Source organism: Kogia breviceps, chromosome 18, assembly GCF_026419965.1.
Source record: "Kogia breviceps isolate mKogBre1 chromosome 18, mKogBre1 haplotype 1, whole genome shotgun sequence".
NCBI classification, from domain to species: Eukaryota; Metazoa; Chordata; class Mammalia; order Artiodactyla; family Physeteridae; genus Kogia; species Kogia breviceps.
In genome coordinates, this window is record NC_081327.1 from 57,779,671 (window position 1) to 57,788,519 (window position 8,849).

General features: G+C 58.0%; 1 long non-coding RNA gene across 1 annotated transcript; it reads left to right on the forward strand.

Moving 5' to 3' along the window:
* The first annotated feature begins 3,181 nt into the window (after window positions 1-3,181).
* Window positions 3,182-8,075, forward strand: LOC136793005 (uncharacterized). The gene is made up of 4 exons (XR_010837685.1): window positions 3,182-3,214; window positions 6,218-6,371; window positions 6,764-6,912; window positions 7,706-8,075. It is a non-coding gene; the product is annotated as an uncharacterized lncRNA (long non-coding RNA).
* The last annotated feature ends 774 nt before the right edge of the window (window positions 8,076-8,849 follow it).

The window sequence follows — 8,849 nt, forward strand, 5'->3', positions numbered from 1 at the left end:
CTGCTGCCCCCTCTCAGTGCCTGTACCCAGGCCCCCCCTCCGTAGGGAACACCCCGGCCCTCCTGTGAGCTCACAAGGCACCTGTCTTTCCGTCATTGCACATACAGCGTGTTTACCTGTGGTTTACCTGTTCCCTAGTCTCCCTCCTCCGGGGCAGGGCATGTCTGTCTGTTCACCACCGAGTCCCCAGGGCCTCACGTGGCCTACACCCTCAGTGAGTATTTGTTGAGTGGCTGCGTGACCTCATTTAAGCTACATGCAACTCTCTGAGAGGTTTCATTATTCTCATTTTATCTTCACCTTCCTTTCTCTTATCTGCATATTTGGATTTATCATTTTATTTTTGCTTTCTTAAGTAAGGGAAGATAGCAGTTAGTTTTTAAAGTGCACTTGCAGTGCACGATCAGGGTAGCTGCTCTGGTGCCAGACCTGCGGCTTCTCAACCCCGGCTCCAGTCACAGGCTGATCCCTGGCACCAGGGTGGCCCCCGGCTCTGAAGCCCGTGGGCAGCACTGATTGGGCCATGAGGAAGGCATGTGACCTGGCTGGGCCAATCACAATCCTTCCCTGGAATTTTTTGAACTGGACCAGAGAAGGGGAGCTTTCTTTTTGCTCTGCTCATGAGGCACCCCCAGAGCTGCTTGGGGCCATCTGCTCTGAGAGGTGGAGAGGGCCTGCCCTGAGCATGTGCTGGCTGGACCAGGGTCCCTGAAGCCAGTCCCACCCTATCCTTCCTGGAGCCTGTTACTTGAACCAACACATCAGGGTCCTTCCTGAGCTCCAGGGCAGGGTTTCTATCACCTGCAAGCACAGTTCCCTGACTACATGCCCCGGCAGCCCCACCGTGCACACGGGGAACTTGGCCTGGAGCAGCTGTGGGCAGCCGAGCTCTGTGCATGAGAATGATGAGAACAGCCTGCCTGCTGCGCCACAGCCAGGGCAGGCCCAGATGGACCATCCCAAGCCCACATGCATCTCCCACTCTGACGGGCCGTTTATTATCCCTGGAGCAGGGCCACCCCCAGGCCTTCTCCTGCAGGGGACCTGCAGAGCACCTGGCAAGACAGATCTGGTGCTGTCACTCCCACCTGAGAAAAAGTCTGCCCCGCAGGTACATGCAGCTCCTCCTACCTGGAAACTCCTGCCCTAAGCTCCTCTCCGCCTCAGGAATCTGTGAAGAGGCCTTCCCATACTGCCCTCCCCGAATCTGGGGGAGATGCCCTCCTGCACCCTCATCATGGCCCCACCACAGCTGCTCACGTGTCCCAGGAGGTAGGAGACCCTTTGATGCATGGCCATGGCTTCCTGCCCCCACCTGTCCTGGGGTACAAGTGTCCAGGACCCACACACAGGCTCTGCAGAGACTGCTTTACTGTGTCTGCTCTGGAACGAGTGGCTGATGGAGGGCCATCCTCACCCACAAAGAAAACCCCACCTGCTCCTCATTTGTGCCTCAAATATTCCTCGAACACCGTCCTCCCCACCCCCACCCCGCGCCCAGGGGCACTAAAAGAGGGTGAGGCACCAGGCGGGGAGGGTGGGTCCTAGGGTCCCCCCCCAGGCTCCCTGGATCCCCTTTTGTCCTCCCCGTCCCTCAATCTGTCCACAGTGTGTCCGGGGTTACCCTCAGCATGCACAGCCCATGACCCTCAACAGAGGGCACAAGAGAAAGCCCTCTCTGCCTGGGAGGGGAGGGTGGGAGGTGGGTCATACGGGTGAACAGACCTCGGAGCTCACCAGGCCACACAGTAATTTCACAGACAGGGAAATGGACGGAGCCTCAGAGAGGGGGCCCTTCTCAGTTCTGGGACTGCGGGGGTCTGAAGTGGGACGTGACAACCAGGGACCTTTTCCTGCCAAGAGGCCCGGCTCGTTCGGGGGCAGGGAGCCCGCCCAGCAGAGGTGTGACCGCTCGGGGCTGGTCCAGGAGCAGCTCTGAGGCTGGATGGAGAAAGAGCCAGGTCTGCCCTGGTGCCACAGGAGAGCTGTGCTCTCCTGACAGATACTAAGGGACAGCGTCCCCTCCTCCCCGCCCTGCCTGGGCAGCCGTAAGACAAAGGCGGCCACGCCTGGTCCCTCAAAGTCAGCCGCGCCCCCTCCTCTTGCGTAAGAGATGCAACCCCCGCTTGCACGGAAGACAAACCCACGCCAGAGGATGTGCACTGCACCCGCACTTCCCGCGCTAGCTGGGGGCTGATGAGCCGCCCAGGCAAGCGTGTGGGGTGCTGACCGGTGCCCCCCAGTCCTTCCCAGACGCGCCACCCACGGCCCGCTCTCGACACGCCTGCTCAGGGTCCGCAGAGCTCCAGAAACGGCCGCCCTCCCACCCACAGCCTCGTGTCTGGACCTGGTAGGGTGACAGGGAGGGCGCTGAGGACCAGGGCAGGATCTGAACGCGGTGCTGCGTGTGGAACGCGGACGCCTACGGCGGGGAGGACGATGGAGAAGGTGACAGTCACCTCCCGCCCGCGCAGGGCACTTCACCCACATCCCGCATGGAATCCTCACGCCAGGCCCAGGCGGCTGTCCTCCCCCAAGCCGAGGCCCGGAGAGGGGCGGCCGCTTGCTGAGCCCCACAGCGGGCGGCTGGTGGGGCTGGGTTTCCCCCCGGCTGCCCCACAGCCCAAACGATGCAATATGATTCGCCAGGAAGAGAAATGAGGGCTTAATTCGCGCCACAGCGCGGACGAGCCTCGAAAACATCATGCTGAGTAAGAAGCCAGACACAAAGGCCGCGTTTCACACCGTCCCATTTACGTGAACCAGCCAGAACTGGCAGATCCAGGAGGCAGGAAGAGCCCGGGGCCGGGTGCGGCGGGACCGCTAAGGGGCACGGGGTTTCTTTCAGGAGATGAGCGCGTTCTAAAATTAGGCAGTGATGACGGTTGCACAGCTCTGTGAACAGACTAAAAGCCACTGAAATTGGACATGTTACATGAGTGAATTGTATGCTCTGTGAGTTATCTCAAGAAAGCTGTTTTAAAATCAAAGCAGACCCAGAACTGAGGCACCTCCTGAAGAGCACGCACCGCCCCGCCTCCTAGGGACGAGGGGTCGGCGGGAGGGCGGAGGGCGGAGGGCGGAGGGCGGAGGGCGGAGGGCGGAGGGCGGAGGGCGGAGGGCGGAGGGCGGAGGGCGGAGGGCGGAGGGCGGAGGGCGGAGGGCGGAGGGCGGAGCGCAGGCCGCCGTGGGTCTGGAGGCTCGGGGAAGGCAGGTCAGTGCGGCCGGGCTGTCCGGAGAGGGAGGCACGTAGGAGGAAGACCTAAAATAACTCTCAGAACCTGAAACCCCGGGCAGAAGTTGAGGGTGGTGTGGTCACGGCGAATGGGGAACTGAACTGCTCGCGGAGGGAAAGGAGAAGTTTTATTTGGGGGACGTCAGGGTGAGGCGGTGGAGGTGGCGAGGAAAGGATTCTCACGTGGAGACACTCATGTTTCCAGCGCCCTTCGGCGTCACGCACTTTTGTGGAAGGAGCCCGAGAGAGGAGAGGGAGAAGTTCTGCCCCCAGATCAGAGACCAAGGCCTGGGGCGAGCGGAGAGCCCAGCGTGGGGGTCTCCCACCGCCCGCTGCTGCTGCCCTTGGGGGGGGCCCTGCAGACCCCCGGGCCCGCCGCGCTCCTCTCTGAGCCCCGCCACCCCCGGCCTCGCCAGGTGCTCGTCTGTGAGCTGAGCGCTGCTCCCGGCAGCAGCCGGGGCTGGGGACACGAGGTCCTCCTGGCGTCTGAGTTCCAGCAGGCCCTGGAGGACTGGAGCACGAGGGGGCCCCACCCTTCCCCATCGGTGAAGGGGGTGGGGAGAGGCTCTGTGCAGCGCCTCAAGGGCACACAGCAGGTGCTGTGACCACTGACGGGCTCTGAGGGGTACGGCCGCCTCCCCTTCGGGGCAGCGGGCTCCGAGCCGCCCTGACAGTTGACGTGGGTTTGTGGGGAGGGGCCTGAGGGGAGGCTTGTGGGCTGGGGCCGTCCCCTGGGGGAGGTCATCATGGGACGGCAGCACCCAGCTCCAGGGGCCCGGAGGTCTCGAAGAGAAGAGGCAGGAGGGGCGTGGACACGCGGCCCCTGGCTAGCTCAGTCGCAGGAGAGATGCTCTGGAAGTCGGTGGGCACGAGGCTGTGTCCGGCAGAGGCCAGGATGGGCAGCAAACGGAGGGAAACTGCGAGCAGGAGAGGGGAATAGGGGAGAAGGGCCCCAGGGACGTTCGGGGTCTCCTCTTTCCTCCCAGCTGCTGGGAGAAGTGATGGAGTGAAAATGGGGAGAGGGAAACGTTGGTATCCAGGACCCCGGTGGGGAAAGGCTGGATCTTTGTTTAAGAAGACCAGTCAAGGGACTTCCCTGGTGGTTCAGTGGTTAAGACTTCGCCTTCCACTGTGGGGGCTACAGGTTTGATCCCTGGTCAGGGAGCTAGGATCCCACATGTTTTGTGGCCAAAAAACCAAAAAACATAAAACAGAAGCAACATTGTAACAAATGCAATAAAGACTTTAAAAAAATAAAATAAAATAAAATAAAAAGACCAGTCAAGTTCCCACGAAGATGAGTCCATTGGCCCCTCGGAGGGATAGATGCCTGCAGACATGAGCGCAGCCCCTTCAGGTCCCCGTGCCAGCTGCCACCCCCTGACCTCAGGAGGCCCTGCGGACAAGGCGGGAGAACAGTTAGTTCCCAGCCCGGGTTTTGGATGGTGGGGTCTCCCCCTCCTCCTCCAAGTTCAGCGAGGATGGCCACTTGTGAAATGGCCCCAAGGGGCCGTGGCCGGGTGGATGGACCTTGGGCACAGAGTTTATTTGAAAACAGCAGAGAAGTTGTGAAATTAGAAGCCAGAAAGTCCTGGTTTGGGAAGGAGCTTCAGAGGTGGGGACTGGACCCCCCCCCCCCCATCCTGGGTGTAACCAGAAGTCTGCCGACAGGGGCTTCTACAGAAGCCTTGCTTTCTTTATAAGAAGGGGCTGGTCCAGTTTTTGTCCTCCGCACCTTCTCTTTTCCTCTTTCTTCCTGCTTGGGAGGCAGATGTGATGCCTGGAAGTGACACAGCCACTTTGCAGCTAGGAAGCCACAAGTAAGAGGAGGTAGAATAGAAAGAGTAAAATAGCCTGTGTCCCGGACGGCTGCACCAGCCTCCACGACCTGCCTCTGAGTTTTTGTTACATGGAGAAAGACACACAAAGCCTGTTCTACTGCTGTTAGGTTTCCTGCTATTTGCATCTGAACACAATCCTTTTGGAGACAGGGTTCGAATCCTTCATGGATGGGGTTGCCAGATTTAAGAAATAAAAACACAGAGGCTCAGTTAAATTTCAATTTCAGATAAGCAGTGAATAATTTTCAGCACGAGTGTGTCCCAGGCAGTATTTGGGACATACTTATACTAAAATATTGTTTATCTGAAATTTGAACTTTCATGGATGAAGTAACAACCCAGAGAGGTTACACATCTGGTCCGAGGTCTTGTCCTAAGCACGCGGTGAAGCACAGGCTGTGTCCTCCTGCTCTGGGGCCTCTAGGGCTCCCTAAATCCTGCCGCAATTATGCACAAAGGAGACTCAGAAAAGCCGAGTGACTCACCGCCCAGGACAAAGCAATCCGGGCTAAGAGTGGTCCAAAGACGAGAGTCGTGCAGAAAGTAACCGTCAGTGGCGGAAGCTTCTGCTCCAGTTGGATGCCGTCATGACATTTTAATTCCATTTGACAAAAGTACCAGCCAGGGAATGGGGGACAGTAGGGGGACAGTGTGCGACCACCGGCCCAGACTGGCCCCCGGGAGCCCTGCGCTGTGAAGGATGCTGAGGCCTCCTCTGCGCTTAGCAGAAAGGCGCAGCGATTGATTAGCCACGCCTGCCACAAGCTGCGGGGGGTGCAGGCTCCTGGGTGCCCTGCAGCCAGGCCAGCCAGTGGGCCAATCTCCCAAAGGTCCGCACGAAAGGACTGCGACATGAACGGGTTCCCAGGACCCACGTTTCAGGGCTGACGTTCACTGGGCCCCGAGGAGCGTCGTTACTCTCAGCGTCTCCTTTGGTCCTGGGGGCACTTGGCACCCCCCAGTGCAGGCGTCCGCAGAGCCTGATGTTACAACAGGAAGCAGGGCTCCAGCCCCAGCCCCTGGCAACCCTGAATCTGCTGTCCATCCCTGTGGAGGGGCCTCTTGTGGGCCTTTCGTATGAGTGGCTTCGTATAACATATGGCCTTTTGTGTCCGGCTTCTTTCACCGAGTATGTTTACAGGGTTCATCCGATCTTCTAGCCACTCAGCCATTCTCCAGATTCTCTCTCTCAGCTGATGTCTCTCCAGCACCTGATGTGCCAGGCTCTGTTCTGGGGGCAAACGAGCAGGCGAACCACAGACCCTGGAGAGAACAGCCTCCTGATGATCCAGAAGGTAGAGCTTGGGCCCCAGGGGTAGGGAGCTGGTGGGAGGTGAGGTGGGGGCGGTGGCAGGACTGGGGTTGAGGCCCGGCCCCCGCACAGAGGTTGGAGGGGTCCCCGTCTCTCACCGTGAGGGGGGCAGTTGGCTTGCAGCAGTATCTGCAGAAAGAAGAGGAGTTCTGTCTTCCAACGAAAGAGAACCAAGAGCCTTCTGGCCCCTCAAGCCCTGGCCGGTGTGGAGGGCCGGCTGCTCTGGTCTGTGGCCAGGGGCTTCCCAATGGGCATGTGCCCAAGACTCTCCAGGCACCTGGGCAAGAGAGCTTGAAGGAATCCTGGGGTCCTCAGCTTCCAGACTGTTCCAGGAGGAAACGAGGCCTGTGGTCTGCCCGTTCTTCTCTCCTGCAGGCTGAACCCATCCCAGTGCTTTGCCTCAGGGTATAAAGACCCAGCGAGCCTCCGGGCCTCCCCTGCCTTCATCTGATGGAAACACCTGTCCCAAATGAGTGACAAGGCAGAGGGCCACCCATGTCCTCATGTCCAGCCAGGCTGCCAAGGTCAGTGGGCTCCCGGGACATGCCTGCATGTCTTTCTATTGATGCTGCTTCAGTCCCAGATGCTGTAAGTTAGCTGTTAACTTGTAGGAAACAGACCAGGTGCAGGTCATTTCTGCTCAGTAGAGGAGATTGTGCTCCATGACTGTGTTTAGGGGTCTCGGGGCGGCATTCTCTCTTCTTGGGATGGAAAATTGCTGTGTGCTCCCTTGAGTTGCCTTCGCCACCTGGCTGGCTACCTCACCAATGAGGCAGACGTGTCTCTGACACGTGCTTGCTACACTTCCATAGAAGAATCATGTGTATAGCTTTTTGAGAGGTTTGCTTTAACGCGCCTTCCTGCCTTCCTGCTTTCTTTCTTTTCTCCCTGTCCATCTATTCATCCACCCACCCACACCCCTCCGTCTGCCATCCAACCATCTACAGCAGAAGTGGAATTCCAAAGTGAGACAGCTGAGTCACTAATAACATGCTTATTTGAATTAAAGCTGACAATGTCAGTCTGGGCCCTGACAATTTGGTTTTGTGGCAACATTTCCACTAGTCAAGGTGCTAAACCTGCAGCCTCGGGGCTGTCATGAAAATAGGTCCCAAGCACGTGTGCGGCATAAAATATACGATACGCTGGACCACTTGACCTTTGACTGTTTAAACCACAATGTTTAGATGTTTTGAACTGGCCCATCAGCACCATCACCCACAGTCCTATGTCCCCCACTGGTTTAGAAGGATACTTGTGAACCCATATACAGGCCCCTGTGTCCCTGTCCATCAGAGTAAAAGGCTTTTGCTTTAGTTTCCCAGGCCTGCCCAAGCCTCAAAAGCCTGGCTCAAGAGTGAATGATTACAGGGACTTCCCTGGTGGCGCAGTGGTTAAGAATCCGCCCGCCAATGCAGGGGACACAGGTTCGATCCCTGGTCCGGGAGGATCCCATGTGCCGCGGAGCAACTAAGCCTGTCCGCCACAGCTGCTGAGCCTGCGCTCTGGAGCCTGCGAGCCACAGCTACTGAAGCCCATGCACCTAGAGCCCATGCTCCACAACAAGAGAAACCACTGCGATGAGAAGCCCGCGCACCACAACAAAGAGTAGCGCCCGCTCGCCGCAACCAGGGAAAGCCCGCGCGCAGCAACGAAGACCCAATGCAGCCAAAAACAAACAAACAAACAAACAAACAAATAAATAAATAATTTAAAAGAGTGAATGATTACAAAATGTGAAGATGTAGAAACAAAGAATACTTGTTGGGCCAGGAAATTGGTTACACTTTAGACTCTAAACCAGCCACAGAGCAGAATCACTGAACTCCCAGTCCCCTGACAGATTTGGATAAAGGCCTGATGCACATTCCTAAGTTGTTTTTACAGGAAGCCGACCCCCACGAGGTGAAGACTGGCGACCACAAGCACATAGACCCCAGACCAGTTGAAACCAGAAGGTGAGTGAGGCTCGGAATTTCACCTTGATGCCAACCAATACGAGAATTGTGCACACGCTGCTCAGACACCCTGCAACCCGCTCCCTCACACGACCTTTAAAAGCCCTTCCCTGAAAGCCATCAGGGAGTTCGGGTCTTTTGAACATGAGCTGCCCATTCTCCTTGCTTGGCACCTGTAATAAACGCTGTACTTGCCTTCATCCCAGCGCAGTATCAGGAGAGCAGCTCTGCCGCGCACGGGCAAGAAGGCTCAAGTTCAGTTCAGTAACGTTTGCAGTGTGGTGCCCACCAGGGGCTCAAGGCCTCTTTCCCACCGAGCAGGCAGGGGGCCTGCAGGGTGGGGAGTCTGTGAAACTGGCGTGTGTCTCTGTGCACTGCTCACTCCGAACGTCTCATGGGGAGTGTTAAGGTCAGCCCTTCTTGTGGCCAGCTCACTGTCACCTTCCAAAACTTCTTTGGTGGCCCTGGGTCCCTGTTACCCACCAGAAAACAGCAGCCCAGGG